The sequence below is a fragment of the Lissotriton vulgaris genome, chromosome 8 (genome assembly GCF_964263255.1).
Source record: "Lissotriton vulgaris chromosome 8, aLisVul1.2, whole genome shotgun sequence".
Taxonomy (NCBI): Eukaryota; Metazoa; Chordata; class Amphibia; order Caudata; family Salamandridae; genus Lissotriton; species Lissotriton vulgaris.
In genome coordinates this window covers 1,261,526,769-1,261,550,095 of record NC_141696.1, presented here as the reverse complement: position 1 = coordinate 1,261,550,095, position 23,327 = coordinate 1,261,526,769, and the positions used below count along the sequence as shown (strand labels likewise).

Genomic DNA, 23,327 nt, shown 5'->3' with positions numbered 1-23,327 from the left:
GAGGTATGGCAGTTAAAGAGCTTACAAGGGGACAACAGTGTTACTCTCCTACCACATTCCACAGCCATACTTGTCCGTACTTTCATCAGTAGTTCCCGCCCTCCAAGGTCACAGTGAGCTGGATGGAACATGATTTGTCAGTCTCGTCACTATGGTCCTTGCATTGTGCTCTTATTTTAGTGAGTAGTGTTGCAACTCTTCTTGGCCCTGCTCAATTAATCCACACAATGTATACTTTATTATTGCCTTGAGGAAAGTACACAGGAGTACAAGAAGTTCGAGGCAGGTGGACAATATTACTGGTGTATGATACTATGAACCTGATTTTGGTCTTCTGTATAAAGCCACGATAAGGTTTCTAGCCACATAGGAGACGTCTGATCCCCCTTTAGGGATTTCCATTCACCTCTGCTTCAGTAATTGACTTAGTCAAAGACCTATTAAAGCTTCCACTCAGAATAAAACCCCTCTCAGGATTCTAGTTAGGACTAGACTCATAAATTTCACCAGCCAATCTATCCCAAGCCTGCACTCTATTAAGGGAGAGGTGTGGCGCCGCAGCCAGGGCGACTGATGCTGGAATCTGGGAATCACGGTTCGATCGCCAGCGGCATATTAGCCCAGCACCATGTGACTCTGGCCAATTGCTTGCTTAATCTTTCCGACAGCCCCCAGTGCCTGGAGACCCTTACGGGTGATTGTTCACGCGTTACAAATGTGGATTACTATAATTATTATTAAAAACAAGTTATTCGTTGGCATGGCTTCTTATCCCAGCTTCTCTGTAGAATTTGGCCTTTCAGTTTAACGTAACCTTTCTTTGTGTGAGCATACCTCCGCATGAAAGCTTTAGAGCTAGTTAGGAGTCCCAGTGCTATGCATCCATGTATGGTGTTTGTGAAGTTGATAGATTGACCCAGGATGAAGTTAGTCTTCATATACAGCATTCTGCACTTGTCCACATATTAATGCAATTAATGCAAGAAATCTCTTTCAAGTGACAGCTTGGCTGTCTCCAGTGATGTGGAAGTTGCGAATGCCATAAGGCATGCTCTTGCTAGTCTTCTGCACTGTGTGGAGTTGACAATGTAAGAGCGGGTAGGCTAAACTCTAAGTTTGAAGTCTGCTCGAATGACCTGAGAAATATGATGAGTGGCAAAATGGAGATTAGTTTGTTTCCTTGGAGTCTCTAATGTCTAGCCTTTGTCCAGTATAAAGTAACACGATCAACCCAAAGTGAGTTCACCAGGAGCCCTGGGTAAACATGTAATACAAACATCAGTGGCTCACATAGATATTATTTACACACAAAAACAGAAAAACATTCTTGGGTTAATCTATAATGCCATCAAGGAGTAGCTAAAGCCGCTTCACAAGGGAAGGTCATACAAACCCTCAATTGAAAAACGTTATGTAATATTTTGAAACCGAAAATGTGCTCATGTGATCACACAGTGAGAGTGATAAGTGACAGACATCTGGACAAAAACAAAACATTAGACAAATAGATTATTCAAATATAAAGAATTTGATGCACTACAATATTTAGTATTCAGTGGATGATTATTGATACAAATGTTTTTATTTCAACGACATTTTGACTCTGTTAAAAAAATTATTGGATCGTCATCAGCACTAGGAAGTGAAGAGACTAAGAACGACTTTCTAAAAAAAAAAAATACTAATACAGCTATTTAGAAAAGTGACTGTAAAGGAAATACTTTGCGACCACAGAAAAGGAAACGGGAATGGCAAAACAGAATAAGGGTGTGTCCCAGCTGGTCACTCAGGCCTGTAAGAAAAGTACATATCAGACTATTTGGGTGCATTGAATGAGAAATCATGCAAGTGATAAGCCACATGTATTGGGATACATGCATTATGGCAAAAAAGGTGTGAAAAAGTGCCCCTATTGATATGGTTAGCCCCCCACTTATTGCCTGAAAAGAGATGTGATTTTGATTGAAAGTGCACAGGGTCCCTGACAACCAGGTCTCCTATGCCAGAGCCCCTTCCGTAAAAACGGTACCAAGATTGGCAACTTCCGACCCCCTGTAAGTCCCTGGTAAATAATACCATGGTACCTAGGACATTGGGATTGAGGAGGGTCCCCCAGGGACCCCTCACCAAGGCCATGCAAACTGCCACTGCAGCTTGCATGTCTTGGTGCAGTAAAAAACATGGCGCACTGCTTGTGTGCCATGCCAAGATGCACTGCCAAAGGTATAGCTAAGACACCTCTCTAGCAGGCCCTACAAGCCCTATGGCAGGGTGCACCATTTCTCAGGTGTGGGCATATCTGCAGGAGTAGATATGCCCCTACAATATTTAAATCTATTCTTAATATTGTAAATGCCATTGAAGTCGTAGAGATTACATGGGCTGGAAACTCAACAACTCTAGTTTCCCAGCACCATAGTGACTTACTGAACCCGGGAGTGTTTGGTACCAAACAACTCCTCTCAATAAACCCACACTGATGCCAGTGTGGGATTTATTGAAACGTACACCGAGAGCACCTCCGAGGTGCCCCTGACCCCTGAAAACCTTCCAACCCTGGTGTGGTCTGACTGGCTTCAGGCTCCCTGCCATCACCAGACCTGTTTCTGGACCCCTGGGGCGAGAGCCACTGCTCTCTTAGGCTAGAAACTAAAACCATACTGGGAGGAGGTGTCACACTTCCTCCCTCAGGATGAGCACAGTGCTCAGGAGGAAAGCTTCAAAGGCCTTGCTGCCTTTGTAATGCAAACCCAGCCTCTGCTGCTAGTAGCAAATCGCAGCCCCCAGTTTAAACCCCCACTTTTGGCAGGAGAACCCGCTGGAAAACCTAAGGGAGAACATGAGGTGTGTCCCCTTTGCCAACTCCACCCCTTAGGTGCTGGAGGCAAGCACATTTTTTAGTGCCCACCATCTAGAAGATGGTGGGATGCATCCAATCAGGGCTAGGGCCAGGCCCCCATCCCACAGGAGGGGGGTATAATAGTTGGTGTAGACACCCCATTGGAGAGACCCATCGGTCTCTACCGGTCACTCCCTTGTAATGCCCCTAAATCTAGTAGTTAAGTGGCACCCCAGACCCTGAAATGAGATTCTTGACGACCTAAAAAGAGCTGGACACTGCAGCGTCGCACCAGCGTTGAACACTGCAGACACCAAGTGATGTGGCCCCAGTCCTACGAGCCTGCTTAAAACACTTGATGATCCTACGCCACAAGATGACCTGTTCTGCAGCCCAGGGACCTCCTAAGCCCTGGGAGAACTGCCTGCCTTCGACAAAGGCAAATGTCTCTCATGGACTGCGGACCTGTCGAGAAAAAAAAAACTTTACTGAAAAAAGTCCTCCAGCCTGAGGAACATGAAACCACCACCAGACCCACCTCTACACCTGATGCCCATGGCCCGAGTCCAAGTGGCCCACTGGTCCTGTGAAGGTTCCCCGGCGCTTCTGAGCAAGAGTCCACCGTGGGCTGAAACTGCAGGGCTCCACCTTGACGACTGCAGCCTTAACTCAAAGACTCCCCCAGATAGCGACCTGCCCAGTAAGACTTTTCATACGCCTAAGGACACCCCTGTACTGAAACCCCTGGGGAGCGCACCCAATTGTGTCCCTACGCCCCTAGCATCTCCACTTCCCTGGGAAAGTTTAGGGTTTTCTTCGTCTAGCTTCCTGGCCTGAGCCGGCAGCCTTTCCACAAAACCGATTTCTGCTAAAGGTGTAAGTTTTGCTCTGCCTTATGGCCCCCCTGAGCGTACCCTGTCTCCCTCCCCCTCCTCCCCCATAGACTGGGTTACCAAACAGTGTTACCTGTGAGCAGCATCTCCTCAATTACCCCCGTTCTCCATTGGGTAACATTGGAGCCAAATTCCAAATTTGAACCCTTCACTGAGCCGCTCCTGTGCCGCTGGAGGTGCATGTTTGCCACTAGCCTGGGCTGATTTTTCATTCTGAAAACCAAGACTAAGTTGTATGCTTACTGGCAAAACCACATTTTTGTTTTCCTCCCATAGGTTAACGTTGCTGTACTGAAAATTGCACTAAGTGACACTTTTTATAGTGAATAGTATTTCTTATGAAAAGCGTACTTACCTTTTTGCGTATTTATTGGTCTTAAAATAAATCTTTAAAACCTTATTTTTATAAATCTGATAGAGACATCAAGACACAGATTCGGAAGATTTTTGATAGCAGTACCCCTGTAGGTGGCATCAGTCGACTCCGCATAATGTCGTAGGCGTCTGGTTCGTCATCATGACATCCGTTGCATCAATATTGGCGCCACAGCAGTGTGCTGCCGTCAGTTTCTTTTCTTTCCACGTCAGACAGCGCAGATCCGTCGAAGAGAGCTGCCCCCTTTCACTTTTTGACAGACTTTTTTCGGCTTTATGTCGAGTCCTTTTGGTGTGTTGGTATGTCTACTAAAAGACCTCTGGGCGTGGTGGCACCTGTCACCGCGCCTTGTTGACTACAGACCCCCACCTGGTGTGTCTTTTGTGCCAGATGCTCGACCAAAATCCAAAGTCGTGCTTCAACTGCCTGCCCATGGTGCGGAAGGCTTTGCGGTAGCGGTCCCTAAAGCTAATCGTGGCCCAGCGGATGGCACCACAGAGGTGGCCTTGTCAATCTCTCTTCCGATCTCCGTCGAAAGGAAGGTCCGAGCAGCACCCCAGGGGGGTCGAAGTCTTCTTCCTCTCGTTTGAAGTCATTGCGGTCAGGTAAGAAGCACCATAAGAAGCACAAGAATCCGAAGCGTGGTTCGACTAGACCCCGTCCATCACGCAATGAAATGGAGGAGTTTCGACGTTTGAGGTTTCCGCTCCTCGGAGCGGGTGTCTGGGTCAGCTCTGCATTTCTTCCCTTTCTATGGTTGGGAGCGACCCCCGCCGAACTAAAAGAAATTTATGATGCAATGTGCACAATATTTGGGTGGCCTGACCCCTGCTGGCGTGCCTTATGGCCCGCAGGCTCAGTAGAAGGAGACCCTGTGGGTTGCGCACCTCCTGCGCCACGGCCTCCTCTTGTATCCGTTCCTGGATCCGGACCAGCACCGGTCGTACTACTACGACCTTCCCTCATCGCCGCGTCAGACGTTGAGACATTTGGCGCCTCCCCATCGCCATTCCAGATGACACAGAAATGGCTGGGCGTCCACCGACGCCAAGACCGGCTTAGACAGATCTGATGCGCTTCTTGCCGTGCCCTCCGCATTATTCTGAAGGGCTAGGGATGGATGATGATTGAGAGGGGCAGCAGGATGCCTTAGAAATCCTGCTTCAAATTGAAGAAATGGACTGGTGTGAGGACCTGGGTGATGCCAGCAGCCTGGACACTTCCCCAGAACCTGGCATGCTGTCTCTTCCTAACCTGGCTACGGAGGAGGGAGCTTCTTTTGCGATGGTGGTGCGTAGGGCTGTGAAGGTCTTGGACCTGCAGCTCCCCACGGTGGGAGTCAAGATTAACGTCTTGACAGACGTCCTGCAGCCTTGAATCTCCACTTTGGAACTCCTGCCTTTCAACAGCTGGTCCAAGCCTAGCACAGGGGCTTCTGTGAACAGAACTATTGCCCGCTGCCACCACTTTGCACCGGGTGAGCCAGCTTTCCTCTCTGCCCACCCCACCCCACAGAGCTTGGTGGTCCAAGCCTCTACTTCCCAAGGCATGTTCCCTTCCACATCTCCGGACAGGGTATCCAAAAGGCTGGACAGAAGATCTTTTATTCCACTAACCTGCCTTTTCGGTCAGTAAACACTGCATGCCTCTTGGGCCATTATTCCCACTCGCTCTAGGATATGGTTGCGCAGGTTCTCCCTAGATTCTCGTAGGAAGACCGGGCTCTGCTTTCCCAAGCTGTTGCTGACGAGAGGGATGCAGCAAAGTTTGCCATAAGATGTGGCTTAGACACAGTAGACTCTCTGGGCAGAGCGATGCCCTCAACGGTGGCCATTGGGTGTCATGTGTCATGATGTCACTGTGTCATCCTGGCCTGTGTCCGCCTTTCGTGGCTGTGGTAGGGGCATCCAACTGCACCAACCCTACCTCAGCCAGAGGACCCTGCAAGTTCAGCTGCCTCTGCGGGCCGTGGATGTGGTTCACCCCAACCTCGTGGGTCAGGATGCAAGAAGTCTGGTCAAGCCACAACCCCCTCCCCCACCACAAAACCTTCCTAGTCCGATCCTCCCAGCTCACAGGTGCCCATTTGGTGTCATGATATGCCATCACCTCCACCACTGGCGAGATATCACCTTGGACAGGTGGGTGTTGCAAATAGTCCATCGCGGTTACTCTCTCTCCTTTGAAACTACCCCTCCCTCCATGCCTCCAACTTATGATCAGCTGATGGAGGATCACTTTGCACTACTCCGTGAGGGAGTCAAGACTTTCTTGGCTAAAGAAGCGATAAAAAAGGTTCCCGGGCCAGAAATAGGACATGGTTGCTATTCCTGCTATCTTCTGGTTCCAATCCTGGACCTCAGATCCTTGAACTACTTCCTCAAAAAGGAGAAGTTCAAGATGCTCACCCTTGCTCAGGTCCTATCTGCCCTCAACCCGGGAGTCTGCATGCTAGCGTTGAACATGCAGGACACCTATTTCTGTATTATCAAAAAATATTCCCCGGGGGCGTGGCCAACTGCCGAGCATGGCGGCAGCTTGAACGGGAGCTCCTCCAGGCTAACCGGCCCGTATCATCAATCCGCACACTGATCCGATCCTGTACCCGCTCGAAGGAGCGACATCGGCTCGGGGACCCGAGCGGCACAGTTAGCTCCGACCCCGGTGACAATCGGCCGCCGGGAACTGCATCATCCTGCAGCAACGAGCGACGGCCTGACCCTGATTGGACGCACCGGCCTGGAGTAGCCGGCGAACCCGGGCGGAAGCCCGCCCTCCTCGGCCGGGGCGCTGCGAAACCAGCCGACCACAACCGGACCCCGTCACAAAAGGTACAGTCGCACGCCGCCTGTCTAGCGCCTGCCTCTATATGACCCAGGAGGACTGTGGGGACCGGGGTTAACTGCGGATATCGCCCGGAGGCAGCACGATCACCAGGGACGGCAAAGGTCTCTCGAAGCCCCAGGAGGCGCCATCTTGAGTGGGTCGGGCGGCCGGACGCGCCGTGCATGCTGAGGTGCAGAACTCCCTGACCGGGGGCACTGCCATCCCCCCAAAGCGCTACAACAGACCCGAATTGCGCCCTGACCCAACGGGGGGACAATTTGAACCCCAATGTAGAAAGGGAGGCATCGTGTGAGGACCTTTGCAGTGGTGCCCAACTTGCATAGCGTTCTGATACTTAGGCAATCCTAACCTAACGAGGCTACACCACTGCGCAGGGGGACTTGGGCACTCTCCGCAGGGTGCCTCCTGTGTACAACAACAGCAACGCAGCGCCTAGCAGCGCTACAAGGAGCGCGAAGGTGGGGAGTGGCAGAGCACTGATCCGCACTAGACCGACTTACGGGCCGGTGTGCCAATCATCGCGGACACTGGCAACAACTCGCCTGAGCCCTGCAGCTACTATTCGATACCCCTTGACTCCAGTGGGACACACATTTGCCCGCCTGGCGACCGGAGATACCGCACACCTCATAAAACGAGACTGACCCGGCGGCCGAGTGATCCTACTCCCCCCACCAACGCAACAACATGGCGAACAAGGGTACGAGGAGTGCGTCGACCCAAGCGAAGCTGGATAAATTTGCGTACAGCCAGTCTGGACACTCTCAGAGTAGCGGCCGCCACTCTGCTGGAACAGCCCCAGAAACGGGCGGGACCCCGAAGGTAACCTTAGAGGACGTCATGAAAACCCTTACCGAGGTCCGGACGACAGTGGGCTCCATCTCCTCAGAGGTGACTCTGCTCCGAGCGGACTTCAAGAAAATGGCGGAAAGAGTGTCCCAGGTGGAGGTAGTTACGAAGTCGCTCATCGAGGACACCTCAGACTTGCAAGTAGCCATGGAACGCATGGAGAGAGTCACTAAGCAGTTGCAAGAGAAGCTCGATGACCAGGAAGGGCGTTCGCGGAGAAACAACGTCCGCATCCTGGGCCTGCCGGAGTCGGAAGGTAAAGCCGCAATGGATCTGTACATTGAGGATCTAATCAAAACCCAGCTGAAACCTAAAGGCCTATCACACTTTTTTCCGTAGAACGGGCACACCGAGTTCCGGGTGGAGCGGCTAAGCCAGGCGCTACTCCGCGACCGGTGCTGGCCAGGCCGTTCAACTTTAGGGACAGGGACGCAATTCTGCAGGCGGCAAGGGTCTCTCCACCTATCAAGATTCAAAACTCAACTTTGGCTTTTTTCCCGGACTATACGGCAGAGGTAGCTAGGCGAAGGAAATCGTTCACGGATGTGAAGAAGACACTGCGAGACAGGGGCCTACCATACTCAATGTTATTCCCCGCCAAATTGCGCATAGTGGCTGAGGGGAAAACGTGGTTTTTTGACACACCAGAGGTAGCTAGAGAATGGCTTGATGGATGGAGACAAGTGGGGCAATCCCAACGCCAACACAGGGAACGACAACACCAGCGCAACAGAGGGCCGACAGATCATCCGTCCGGCAGCCCCGCGAATGGAGAAGACACAACAGAACTGGGCTCAGATCTCGAAAGGGACCCACTTGACTCTGGACAACCTGTTCGGGGCTGATTTGAATGGACTGCAGGTGGGACAACATATTTATAGCCCTTGGGGACTTGATGCCGATGGAGCTGAGTAGGGCGGGCACTGGCCGGTGCCTGTGGGGTCTCACCTACCCCACGAGCAAGTAAGATGCACAGGGATGGGATAAAGCACTCTGCAAAGTTGGGGAAGCGGGCGGGAGTTCGTCCGTGGTGCAGGGGAGCAGGGAGGGGGCAGGGGGGGGGGGAGTTATAATGTTATGGTTAATGTTCTCGTCATCGTTACTTCAGTGTGGGCAACGGTATTACTCCAGGCCGTACACTCATGGTGTCCCGGCACAAATCATTGCACATATGTCACAATTCACTTCCTCACATCAGTACCACTAGATGTATACCTAAATGGCCAGACAGGATCGAGATACCCCCGCTGAGGGCGACCAGCCAGTAATAGGAGTGCCCCCTATAAGATTGCTCACGTGGAACGTTAGAGGCCTGGGGGATAAAATTAAAAGGGGCCTAGTCATCCAAACCATCAAACGCCACGGGCCTGATTTGGTGATGTTGCAGGAAACACATCTGGCTGAGTCAACGTGCAAGGCGCTCGACAGGCGTGGGTATGCCATGGCGGTGCATGCTGAATTCACTACAGGATCCAGGGGCACAGGGATACTCCTCAAAAAGAACTCCTCCTTCATGGTTCGGAGTCACAAAACGGACGATCAGGGTCGATTTGCGGCACTGTCTGGCCAGTGGGAGGGAAAACCCCTTAACGTGGTGTCTGTTTATATCCCTCCGGCACTACACTCTACGGCACTGCCGGCGCTGAGCCAGTTCCTTCTTGATCTCCCTGAGGGCGACATGATTATTGGGGGGGACTTTAATGCCATTATGGACCCCTTGCTAGACACCTTTCCCATACGGGACCGCCAGAGGAGGACTTCCGCGCTTCCTGGTTTCTTGACCGCGCTAGGCCTCACGGATGTCTGGCGACACCTGAACCCCACAGCGACTCAATACACACACTACTCTTCTACGCACGACAGTCTCTCCCGCATTGACTACTTTTTCTTTCTGGGGGTGGGACTGGGCTCAGTAGACAAACTAGACATCCTGCCCAGAGGTATATCTGACCACTCCCCTGTGTCCCTCCATATTACGTCTAAGGACAGGAAACGCGCCAGGCTCTATCCAATATATCCAAACTACTTAACGGTCCCTGCTATCAGGAAGAAGCTTAAGACGGCCACATCGCACTACTTTGTAGAGAATGCAGGGACGGTTTCCTCGCCCTCAATACTTTGGGAGGCATACAAAACAGTCCTACGAGGCACAGCCATAGCGGCTATTACAGGACACAAACGGGATTCGAGACAGGAACTGGCTCAGTTAGAATTGGCACTTAACGCTGCAAATACCGCCCACATGTCCAACCCTACCCCTGACACTACACATATGTTGCATCTCAGACAACAGCAACACCTGGCCCATCTCACATCGGTCACGAAGGGTCACCTGGCAAGCACAGCACACAGGATATATGATGTGGGAGACAAGGCGGGGAAGTTGCTGGCTTGGTTAGACAGGCGGGGTGGTAGCAACAGAGGTATTCAAAGACTCTATACACAGGAGGGCCAGCTGCTGACACACCCTGAGCAAATAGTACGCACCCTGGCGCGCCATTATCAGGAAATATACACACCAACTCGGGCAGTTACTGAACAGGAGGCGTCGGCATCACTCGACAACATTGCAGTCCCCACACTCTCACAAGAAGCACAACCAGAACTAGACATGGACTTGACAGCCACCGAAATCGAGTTAGCAATACAGTCGTTGCAGTCCGGCAAGGCGTTAGGTTCTAATGGGATACCCGTGGAGTGGTACAAAGCATCGGCTCCCTTGTTGAGCAAGCCCCTGCTAGATATGTATGTTGAAAGTATGAGCCGAGCGGAGCTCCCTTTGGACCAGCGCACGGCCACTATAGTCGCCATTCCTAAGCCGGCGAAACCACCGACGCTGTGCACCTCGTACCGACCCATCTCTTTGCTCAACGTGGAAGCGAAGATCCTGGCGAAACTCCTGGCGAGTCGCCTGACCAAACACCTACACACCCTAATACACCCTGACCAATCGGGATTCATGCCACATAGAAGCACAGCACTTAATCTACGGAGGGTCCATGGAGTCATGGCACGTGCACATCTCCTTACAGAACAGGCAGTCATCTTATCCCTAGACGCCAAAATGGCCTTCGATCTGGTGGAGTGGGAGTACCTGTTTGCTGTCCTTACGCGTATGGGTTTCGGCCCAAGATACATCGCGTGGGTACGGCTACTATACAAATCACCGATGGTGCAGGTGGTAGCGAATGGTCGCATTTCACCAACCTTCCCCCTGGGTCGCGGGACGAGACAAGGGTGCCCGCTGTCGCCCCTACTATTCGCGCTCGTACTGGAGCCACTGGCTATCCTGCTTAGAGCAACACCACTATTTCGAGGCATCGTCTGGGAGGAGGGATGGGAGGACAAGGTCTCCTTATATGCAGACGATATGCTGATCTACATGACTAATCCCAATGAGCGTATTCCTGCACTACTGACCTTATGCGACGGGCACGGGAAGGCATCGGGCTACACATTAAACTGGTCCAAATCTATAATCTTCGTCCTCAAAGGCCCGGAGCCATTATTGCGGGATGACTGCCCCTTGCAGTTAACGACCGGTTCATTCAAATACCTGGGTATCTTCGTCACCACTAATGCGGCGGACTTCCACACCGAAAATCTGATGCCGCCTCTGGCGCGTCTACGTGCGGACATTAAATACTGGGCTACCTTGCCGCTCACCCTCCTGGGACGGGCAGCGTTATATAAAATGATGGCACTCCCTAGATTCCTTTACGTGCTGGAGAACACCCCTTATGTGGTAGCTCCACGCTACTTCCGACAAGTCGCTGCACTGGTATCTGCTCTGCTGTGGAATAATGGCCCAGCCCGTATAGCACAGGACAAATTAGCAAAAAGCTGGTTTGAAGGGGGAATTGCACTACCCAATCTTCAATTGTATTACTGGGCATCCCAGCTTAAAATAATCAAACATTGGATCCACGTCCCGCGGGCAGACCCCGCTTACAAGGCGGACTGGTCGCAGTTGGGAACTGACGGCATGCTATCGGTGCTGTATACTCACTCCCAGGTTCGGAAACTGATTGGCCCGACATTACATACAGCGACCCTATGGCACACGGCACAGGCTCGACTGGGTTGGAAGGGAAAGATCACATTGATGACGCCGCTATGGGACACGAAATCACTGGGGAACTTGAGGTCCAGTAGGGGTTTCTCGCGATGGGACCAAATCGGGATCTCTGTGGTGGGAGACCTTTGGGACAAGGGCTCGGTGGTAGAGTTCCCACAATTACAACAGCAGTATGGTCTAGGGCCCACTGAGACGTACAGGTATGTGCAGATCCGGCACGCACTGCTACACGCAATCCCACCTGACACCACACTCCCGGAATCGTCCCCACTAGAAGACAGGTTACTGACGGACTTTATGGACCAGAAGGCAACCTCTCTCACATATAAAAAATTGATCAACAACATGCCAGACCCCACGCAGAAACTTAGGGAGAGATGGGTTGGAGAACTGGGCGATATGGATGACACAGAATGGAACGAGGCGCTTGCGTCACCAAGAGAAGTGGGTATATCGGCTAGGTTCAGGCTGGTACAGCTTAAAATTCTGCACCGCACATATTACACCAGAACACTCCTACACAAGATACAGCGGGCACCACATCCCTTCTGTCTGAGAGGATGCGGGGAGGAGGGAACTTTACTCCACACACTGTGGGATTGCCCACTAATCCAAAATGTTTGGAGACAAATTATGCGCACGATCTCCCAAGCCCTTGAGGTGTCCCTCATACCTGAGCCCCGTAAATGTCTGCTGAACGTTTGGGACCCTACTGACCTGAACAGATACAAACAATTATGGGTCACATTGGCTGTCACGGTGGCTAAAAGAGACATCGCACAAAAATGGGGTGCTCCGGAATTGCCTACGGTGTCTGGGTGGATTGGGAATATGGACCTTCTAATGGTGAAGGAGAGGGCGGTATACGTACTGCGGGCCTGCCCCCGAAAATGGAATAAAGTGTGGCTGCCGTGGAATAAATACAGGGGGGAGCCTTGCACACCCTTGCCAGAGAGTGATGACTTGGAGTCGGAGGAAGATGAAGACTAAAAAGGGGCGAACTTCTATATGGAACCCGGGTTTGCTGTTGGAGTGAAGTGTGAAATTGCTAATGCCTTTAAAAATGTACTGACAGTGTGCAATGTACAACAGCTAAATGTGAAAAGATGCGACATTCTACTGAAACGATGACGTTAGTTGAGTTTTTTGATTATAGAACTTTTCTTTTTTCTGTTATTTAAAATTGGTAAGAACAGATTGCGGTGTCATAACTGGGAAGGTTGCTCATAGGAATAGGGTATGATGTACTGTTGAATGAGACTTTTTGCATGAAGAACTGCTCTTATTTCTTGTATAGCCATAAGGTGGAGTTGTTCACAAACGTTAAAATTGTGATATTTTTACGCGTGACTTTCCTCAGACCACATACTGGCATAATCCCGATGAACACAATTGTTACTGTGAATAACTTGTCTGCCCTCCTGACAAAGTATTTTCAAAAAAAAAAAAATATTCCCCCTTGACCTCTATAATTTTAACGATACACATCCAACACTTTAGTTATTGTATTTTAATACATAAGGGCAGACATCAACATTTTTTTAAGCTTTATAGTTTTATTATTTTTTTCACTTTAGTTATATTTCTTAGTACAAAAATTTCTCATTTATCAGTTTCTCACATCAGTTTATATATTTTCAAAAAACACATAATGTAAAACACACAATACTACAATACAATCAATAAAAAGCCATTCCATGCAGAGAAAACAATATATGAAAAATTGAACATTCTCACAACTACATGCACCCCATTCTTATCATACATACTGCATTCATTCTTAATTCTGCGTCTGAGGGATCGCAGATAGAAGTGCGAATTAATACGCAAGATCGACGCGTTTCGGCAGTGTAGAACCGCCTTCCTCAGGACCTATCTTGCAGAATACTCATATATTCACAAACGATATTTTATAGCCCCTGCATGGTTGGGTATCTGTAACGATAAATGATACATTTGTTTCAATTATTCTTCATAATTCATATCTTTTTTGCATCATTTGAATTATTTGCGTTGCCCTATGTACAACCAAAAGGAACTATTCATTTACATATGTTATTCTTTAGTTACTTTATCTCTCATGTGGTTGAACCTGAAACAAGCAATGCAATTGCATCGCTGAAGCTCTCATCACAGACACAAAACCCTGACCTCATCAGTTATTATAGGGGTTTTATACCATTAAGGGTAATTTAAAGTTTCATGCAACATGTGTGCTATTATTAGAGGAGACTTATTGGATGAAGGCTATCTCATATATACACAGTTATTACTAAATAACAAATTGAGGGTATTGTCACTTTAAGCAAAAGGAGACGTAACTGGATGACTCTATATATGACTGTCTGTTTATCTCAGAGTAGTCTCCCTAGCTTGAGGCTATCTCATATATGCACGATTATTTCCACATAACAGGTTGAGAATATTGTCTCTTTAAACAGAAACAGACGTAGATTTAGTTGATAGTATACCTTCAATTTTATCAATGGACTCCTATCCAACTTCAAGCAATGACTTCAGGGCTTATTTTTATGTAACTTCCTGTATCAGAGTGAGAACAAATGTTGTCACTTTTCTGAGATGGTGCGGTTTAATAAAGGAGTTTTCAAGTAATTGTATACAAAATGCTTACCAATATTATCAGGTATTGACTTTTCCACTAGTTATAGATGCGAAGGATGGTTGTGTTCATTTATTTTTAAGACCGATGTTTATCTGCAGAGACCCAAGAATAAACAACAAACAGACCCTGTCTTACTAATGCTTGGTATTGAAAAGACATGTTTAGGTTTCTCACTGGTGTTGTCTATTTATTACTGACCTTACATCCAAAACGCCTGACCCTTAGATCATGTAGCGACTCTTTCAGTAATCACAAATGCGAGGGATTGTTGTGTTTCTGTGTTTTGAAACCGTTGTATATCTGCAGAGGCCCAAAAACAAAACACATAGACCCTGTCTCACTGACGTTTTGCATTACACGAATTTTAGATTTATTATTGGTTTCGTCGAATTTAATACTAACCTTGTAAATGGGTAATTTAAATTCCTCCCGCAAAACGTCTTCTGACGGCGGATAATTAGCGCGACCTGAGACAACAACGCGCCCTTCGGTGTCTGATCCCGGGGAGATATCAATTTAAATAATCTGAAATAGACGACAATGCACCCTCGTCAAATAAATTTTTTTTTAGCGCTCGCTTGTCTTTTTAAATGTTATCGCATTTACCTAATTGCCAGCCACGCTGTACTTACTTTTGTTTCTCTCCCATCAGGTCAATAGTCTTCCAAACAAACCCGCACTCGTGCTACTCGGGTAGCCTGACATGTTGTCGTTCTACCAATGTTATATATATATGGTGTTTTGGCGCCATAAGGTTGATCACATGATTGAAACCCTGGCAACCAATACCCAGTGGTGTTTAAGGAAGTGTTTACACCACTCTGCTGTCAGATGCATGTCGTCATCGGGAGCGCCTAAGATGCGGTCACGTGATCGGGATACCGCAACTGCCATTACTAAGTGGTATTCTTGTTACATTTTTACTTGTTATACAGAAGGCATTATAGCACTACTTTCTCAATGGAATTCAATATGTGACATCTATATATACGGTCTATTTAGGAGAGTTATTCTGTCACATACCAAGAAATATTCTCGTTCAGGCCCCTTCTAACACTGTCAAAGTAAAAAATCCAAAAACATTCCCGCTTTTTCCTAGTTCTCTCCGATAGTTCCCCTTTCCTGCATTGGATTTTTTCAAGAATACACCACTTCAATTCCGACTCATTGTGGTTATGATCTATACATCTATTCAGCTTGTTTGTTCTCACTGAGAACAAACAAGCTGACATCACCTTTGACTCAACACTGTATAGATCATAACCACAATGAGTCGGAATTGAAGTGGTGTATTCTTGAAAAAATCCAATGCAGGAAAGGGGAACTATCGGAGAGAACTAGGAAAAAGCGGGAATGTTTTTGGATTTTTTTACTTTGACAGTGTTAGAAGGGGCCTGAACGAGAATATTTCTTGGTATGTGACAGAATAACTCTCCTAAATAGACCGTATATATAGATGTCACATATTGAATTCCATTGAGAAAGTAGTGCTATAATGCCTTCTGTATAACAAGTAAAAATGTAACAAGAATACCACTTAGTAATGGCAGTTGCGGTATCCCGATCACGTGACCGCATCTTAGGCGCTCCCGATGACGACATGCATCTGACCGCAGAGTGGTGTAAACACTTCCTTAAACACCACTGGGTATTGGTTGCCAGGGTTTCAATCATGTGATCAACCTTATGGCGCCAAAACACCATATATATAACGTTGGTAGAACGACAACATGTCAGGCTACCCGAGTAGCACGAGTGCGGGTTTGTTTGGAAGACTATTGACCTGATGGGAGAGAAACAAAAGTAAGTACAGCGTGGCTGGCAATTAGGTAAATGCGATAGCATTTAAAAAGACAAGCGAGCGCTAAAAAAATTTTTATTTGACGAGGGTGCATTGTCGTCTATTTCAGATTATTTAAATTGATATCTCCCCGGGATCAGACACCGAAGGGCGCGTTGTTGTCTCAGGTCGCGCTAATTATCCGCCGTCAGAAGACGTTTTGCGGGAGGAATTTAAATTACCCATTTACAAGGTTAGTATTAAATTCGACTAAACCAATAATAAATCTAAAATTCGTGTAATGCAAAACGTCAGTGAGACAGGGTCTATGTGTTTTGTTTTTGGGCCTCTGCAGATATACAACGGTTTCAAAACACAGAAACACAACAATCCCTCGCATTTGTGATTACTGAAAGAGTCGCTACATGATCTAAGGGTCAGGCGTTTTGGATGTAAGGTCAGTAATAAATAGACAACACCAGTAAGAAACCTAAACATGTCTTTTCAATACCAAGCATTAGTAAGACAGGGTCTGTTTGTTGTTAATTTTTGGGTCTCTGCAGATAAACATCGGTCTTAAAAATAAATGAACACAACCATCCTTCGCATCTATAACTAGTGGAAAAGTCAATACCTGATAATATTGGTAAGCATTTTGTATACAATTACTTGAAAACTCCTTTATTAAACCGCACCATCTCAGAAAAGTGACAACATTTGTTCTCACTCTGATACAGGAAGTTACATAAAAATAAGCCCTGAAGTCATTGCTTGAAGTTGGATAGGAGTCCATTGATAAAATTGAAGGTATACTATCTACTAAATCTACGTCTGTTTTTGTTTAAAGTGACAATATTTTCAACCTGTTATGTGGAAATAATCGTGCATATATGAGATAGCCTCAAGCTAGGGAGACTCCTCTGAGATAAACAGACAGTCATATATAGAGTCATCCAGTTACGTCTCCTTTTGCTTAAAGTGACAATACCCTCAATTTGTTATTTAGTAATAACTGTGTATATATGAGATAGCCTTCATCCAATAAGTCTCCTCTAATAATAGCACACATGTTGCATGAAACTTTAAATTACCCTTAATGGTATAAAACCCCTATAATAACTGATGAGGTCAGGGTTTTGTGTCTGTGATGAGAGCTTCAGCGATGCAATTGCATTGCTTGTTTCAGGTTCAACCACATGAGAGATAAAGTAACTAAAGAATGACATATGTAAATGAATAGTTCCTTTTGGTTGTACATAGGGCAACGCAAATAATTCAAATGATGCAAAAAAGATATGAATTATGAAGAATAATTGAAACAAATGTATGTCATTTATCGTTACAGATACCCAACCATGCAGGGGCTATAAAATATCGCTTGTGAATATATGAGTATTCTGCAAGATAGGTCCTGAGGAAGGCGGTTCTACACTGCCGAAACGCGTCGATCTTGCGTATTAATTCGCACTTCTATCTGCGATCCCTCAGACGCAGAATTAAGAATGAATGCAGTATGTATGATAAGAATGGGGTGCATGTAGTTGTGAGAATGTTCAATTTTTCATATATTGTTTTCTCTGCATGGAATGGCTTTTTATTGATTGTATTGTAGTATTGTATGTTTTACATTATGTGTTTTTTGAAAATATATAAACTGATGTGACAAACTGATAAATGAGAAATTTTTGTACTAAGAAATATAACTAAAGTGAAAAAAATAATAAAACTATAAAGCTTAAAAAAATGTTGATGTCTGCCCTTATGTATTAAAATACAATAACTAAAGTGTTGGATGTGTATCGTTAAAATTATAGAGGTCAAGGGGGAATATTTTTTGATAGTGTTTTGCTTTTCCTCTCTTTCCCTGACCATTGCAGTAATAATAGAGGGGGTCCCATTCTTATGTTAACACCTATTTCTGTATTCCCGTCCTGCCTGCCCATTGTCGCTACTTGCGGTTTACGGTGGGCCCAAGCACTTTCAGTTTACTGTACTCCCTTCTGGAGGTGGTCGCAGCCTATCTGTGGAGATCAGGGGTTCCATTCTTCCCCTATCTCGACAACTGGTTGTTGAAGGCAGGCTCGTCCCAAGCAGTAGCCTGCCACCTCCAGAGTTTGGTGAAACTCCTGCACTCGGTGGAGTTCACTATCAACGTTCAGAAGTCACAGTTCTGGACATGGTGCAGTTTCTGGCTTATCCGCCCAACTGGCTAGTCCAGGATATTCAGGCTGTCATACAGATGTTTCAGCTTCTATCCTGGATTTCGGTGAGAATGACTCTGAAGCTGTTGTGCCTCATGGCCTCCTGCATCCTGCTTGTGAATCATGCCAGATGGCACATGCGGGCTCTGCAGTGGGCCCTGAAGTTTCAATGGGCGCATCATTGGGGAAATCTCAGCGACCTGGTTCTGATATTGGAGGCCACTGCGAACGACCTCAGTGGTGGTTGACAAATCACGATTGGGCCAGGGTCAGACCCCTTTCTCTTCCCCACGAGATCTCACAGATCTGGTGATGGACACATCGCTTCTGGGTTGGGGCGGCCATTTGAATGAGGTGGAGCTCAGAGGACTCTGGTCTCTGGCGGAATTCAGGCTCTATATCAACCTGTTGGAGCTTTGTGCAATCCGATTGTCACTGAAAACCTTCTCACCATCCCTCTAGGAAGCTGGTTAAAGTGTTCACAGACAACACTACCGCCATGTGGTACTGAAATAAGCAGGGTGTGGTGGAGTTGTGGACCCTTTGTCAAGAGGCCCTGCGTCTCTGGACTTGGCTGGAGCAACAGGGCATTTCCCTGGTGGTTCAACATCTGGCAGGCTCCCTGAAGGCAGAGCAGATGAACTCAGCCTTCGGTGCCTGGCAGATCACGAGTGGCGTCAGCATCTGGAGGTGGCTCAAGGTCTCTCTCAACATAAGTTTCCAAGGCATCTCTCACTCAGTGGCACTTTTTGTTTCGAGTGAAGCACATGCCTCCTGTTAGCCTTTCCGGCAATACCACTCCAGTCCAGAGTGCTGAAGATCAAGAGCTAATGGGCGAAAGTCATTCTTGTGGCTCTGGACTGGTCATGGAGAATGTGGTATCCAAAGCTTTTGCAAATGAACATCGATCTTCCGATCAGGCTGACCCTTTGGGAGCATCTTTTGTTGAAGCAGCACGGGAAGGTCCTCCACCTGAACGTGCCCACTCTCCGCCTCCTTGCGTGGAGATTGAGCGGCAACAGTTGACATCTTTTTATCTTCCTCCTGAAGTCTGAGTTTTGGGTGGATGATTAACTCTTTTTAGGGTGCTTTGGAGCAAAGATGGGGCGCACTGTACGGAAGAGGCGCCTTTCATGATAGGCCATTCTCTGGATAAAATTTTTACTGCTTGGCAAAGAAACAGCCTTCTGAAGTCCGTAGGGCCCATTCTACTAGGGCTAAAGCAGCAGCTACGGCTCTCCAGTACGGTGTTCTGATCCTTGACATCTGCCAAGCGGCCACATGGGCATGTCTGAACACGTTCACCAAGCATTACTGCCTGGACAACCAGGTCCACAGAGAGGGCCTTTTAGGCATTCTGTCCTGCAGGACTTTTTGGTTTGAAGCTTTTCTGTAGTCCCACCTCTAGGGATGGTAATGCTTTGTATCTGTTCAAAGGTAAGGAATCTACGTCAAGATAGGTCTATCAGATGGACAAGTTACTTACCTTCGGTGACACCTTATCTGGTGGAGACATGATCTAGCCCCAGATTCCTTACCGATCCACCCATCCTCCCCACTCTGCGGATCAGTTTATAGTTTCAGGGCTCTACCTTTGGGCCCTAGTTGTTTTTTTAACACACCATGGTCAGTTACTTCACGGCTCTGCGCTTCTGGCGTAGAAAGTCCTGAAAAGTACTGACATCAGGCCGCCGGGGTGGCACCTCTATTGATGACGCAAACATCATTGCGACGACGAACCTGATGCCTGCGACGTCACACCGAGTCGACCAACACCACCTATTGGCGCGCATGGGTACTCCTATCAAAAATCTTCTGGAACCAGCCTGATGGCGGGAAGTTCAAAGGTAAAGAATCTGCGGCTAGATCATGTCTCTACCAGATAAAGCGTTACTGAAAGTAAGTAACTTATCCAATTGGTGTGGATCTCCTTTTTAAGTTGTCTCCATTTATAAATCACTGTGTGCATAACAAATGTCTTACACTCCTCTGTGTTAGGCCTAAGGCTGCTCGACCACACTACCACAAATGGAGCACTTTGGGTTTACATTGAGCCCTGTACCCTTCTGGGGAACTATCTGGTCTCTTTGCACACTATAACGCCTTGGTGGTATATCATATAAAGAGCCAACTTCCTACAAAAGGGTCCCTAATAAAACTCATTAAAATAAAGGCAGTATGAAAAGAGTAACCCGAGATTGCTTATTACTTAAAAGGTTAGCCACAAAGGTCCAAAGAGGTTAATTGAGACAGATGAATAGGTAGTGCCCAAATTAGTTGAAGACCTACATTGACTTTTTGGTAGAATTTAAACCTAGCGAACTAACGGAATTTACAAATTATCCCCAGATTTGTAGATTTAACAAGAGAAAGGCTTACAGTTCACGGTTTAATCGTTAATAACTTGAAGAACTGCATGACTCCATTAGCACTCGAGTATACAGCTAAACAACATGGCCTTCTGAGAGGCCACCCTAAAAATGGCTGGTGTGTTATGCACATAACATGTGCTAGAGTCAACACCCCAGGGTTGCGGGAGGGTTAGTATCCTAGACATATGATCATTTACAGCATAGCTGAAGATTAGAAAGGGCCCTGTCCAAAATAGGGTTATTAATAAAGGATTGCAGCACCCCTACGAACTCAACAAATTCACTGTTGTTCAAAACGCAGTTCTGAGAGATTCTCTGCTCAACCCTTGGTAGCTATGGCACAAGCAGCAGTTGGTCCCCAGAGACGTGCGTGCTAAAATCAAGCGGTGCCAACATTGTTAATGCAAATAACACAAAACAATAGAGCTCCCAAACCAATTTGGGGAAAAAATAGGAATTGTTTTTAGCTTCTTAGCCACTTTCCTACCTAACAATGTCAAAACAGGTTTTCCCTCGTAATGTGGCTAGGGCCTGACTTTCTAGAAGGGTGCTGGGATCAATAGGAAAATCCCTCCCTGGCATCTCTATGTCAAAACAGATCGGTGTTATAGCTCTCCTTTCTTCTGCCAACTGTTCCTCTCCACTCCCAAATAGCTACTCCCTGCTACCTAGTCAGCATTAAGCACCCATTTGGCTTGTCTGACCCAGAGGCAGGCCATCTAGGTTGAGGTGCCTGAGGTGATGCTGTTACTGTGAAGGGGCCCAAACATTTTAAGCACTTTACAGCTTTATTAACCATCTAAATACGCATCTCCACACCACGATTTTGTATTGCGGGGACCTTGAAAATCGCTCTAGACACAAAACATTAAGCTGAGGAGCCTGGAGAAGGGAGCAGAAGGCCCAGACCTAGATGCGTTTATGGGGGGCTATTCTCAGAACTGTTGGGTGAGGGGGGCCCTAAAGTCAAACTAGAGTGAGTCCACAGGGTAGGTCCGTAGATCCAGGGAGAGTGTAGGTGACCCAGACATTTCTTTGCAAAATTACATTCTGTCAAAATAAAGGAAGACATTCTCCAAGCAGCAAGAAAATTGAATAAAGTGACCTTTCAGGGGCATTCTGCTTTTATTTTTAAACCCTGGTAAGGAGGCAACAGTTCAGGCCAATCACAAAGAAACTTTGCCAAGAAAATATTAAATCTAGATGGACGTATCAATTTGGCCTGGCCTTTTCCTACCACAATACATCTCATCACTTGATCTGCCTGAGGCGCGGCTCTACTTGGCGTGAAGATTTCAGATCCTGAGCACTCTACCGATAGGGTGGAAGCCTCATACACAAGACCCCCTGTCGATATTGCAGCCGGACTCCAGCTTTCACAAAGCTGCTCCAGGAGACTCGGGGAGAGGAGCGCCCTCAGCTGCAGCAGTCAACTTCGATCCTTTGTGGCAGCCTTTTTAAGACCCTTTGACTCCCTTACTTGCCAATCATTGCTGATGTATGCAAATAGTTTGTACAGTAGGTCCCATAGTGGGGAAAGATTTGCTTGGGATACAATGTGTTTGACTCCCAAGGGTCAATGGAAGACGCTCATTGAGCCTTATATAGCTCACTAATGTTCCTTACTACTATTTTGTGCTAGTTACCTTATTCATTAGCTACTTTTGTATAGGGGTTTCATGTGGTTTGTGAATTACATGCCCACACTCCTACAGTTATTCCAACTATTTTTCAACTGGTTTTCGATTGTGGGTAACAAAGTCCACATTTTGGGTTGTAGTGTTTCTTATTTATTGATCCATACAGAAGACTTTTTATTATACACAGGAAGGGGAAGAGGGACAAGATTAGTTCTGGAAACAATCAACAAGGGTTTGAGGGAGGACAGGAAGTGGGATCATTCCACCAACTTACACACCTACCGCACTCTCGGGCTTACAAGGGACTGCTCATATTTGCCCCAACTTGCTTTCTTGCCCTGCCGCTGGCCCATTCAGCCGATTAGGCGCTGCCTGGGTGACAGCCCCTAGCAACCACCATCTTGGGTGAGGAGCAGGCAAGCGTTGTAGTGCTGGGCCCTCCCGCCCTTGCTGGTATAAAAGATCACGGTTCCCAGAGCACCGATTGACAGTGTGCCTGAGTCCCGAGGCGGAAAGCCGGGACCTCTGAGTGTGTGTGTGCTGTTTTAATACTTTATTGATCTTACTTTCACTGAGCTTGATTTTAACTATTCACTCTGCCGAAAATTGTGAAATTACAAACCGCACTCTCGGGCTTACAAGGGACTGCTCAGATTTGCCTCAACTTGCTTTCTTGCCCTGCCGCTGGCCCATTCAGCCGATTAGGAGCTGCCTGGGTGACAGCCCCTAGCCACTGCCATCTTGGGTGAGGAGCAGGCGAGCGTTGCAGTGCTCGGCCCTCCCGCCCTTGCTGGTACAAAATGGACCCCCCACCTAGGAAGCGCAGCGG

The 23,327-nt window shown here is 47.5% G+C and overlaps 1 protein-coding gene across 1 annotated transcript in view; it reads left to right on the top strand.

Annotated features, from left to right (window-relative positions):
• Positions 1 to 23,327, top strand: part of WASF3 (WASP family member 3) — a 204,377-nt gene that overhangs the window by 163,277 nt on the left and 17,773 nt on the right. The window lies entirely within an intron of this gene.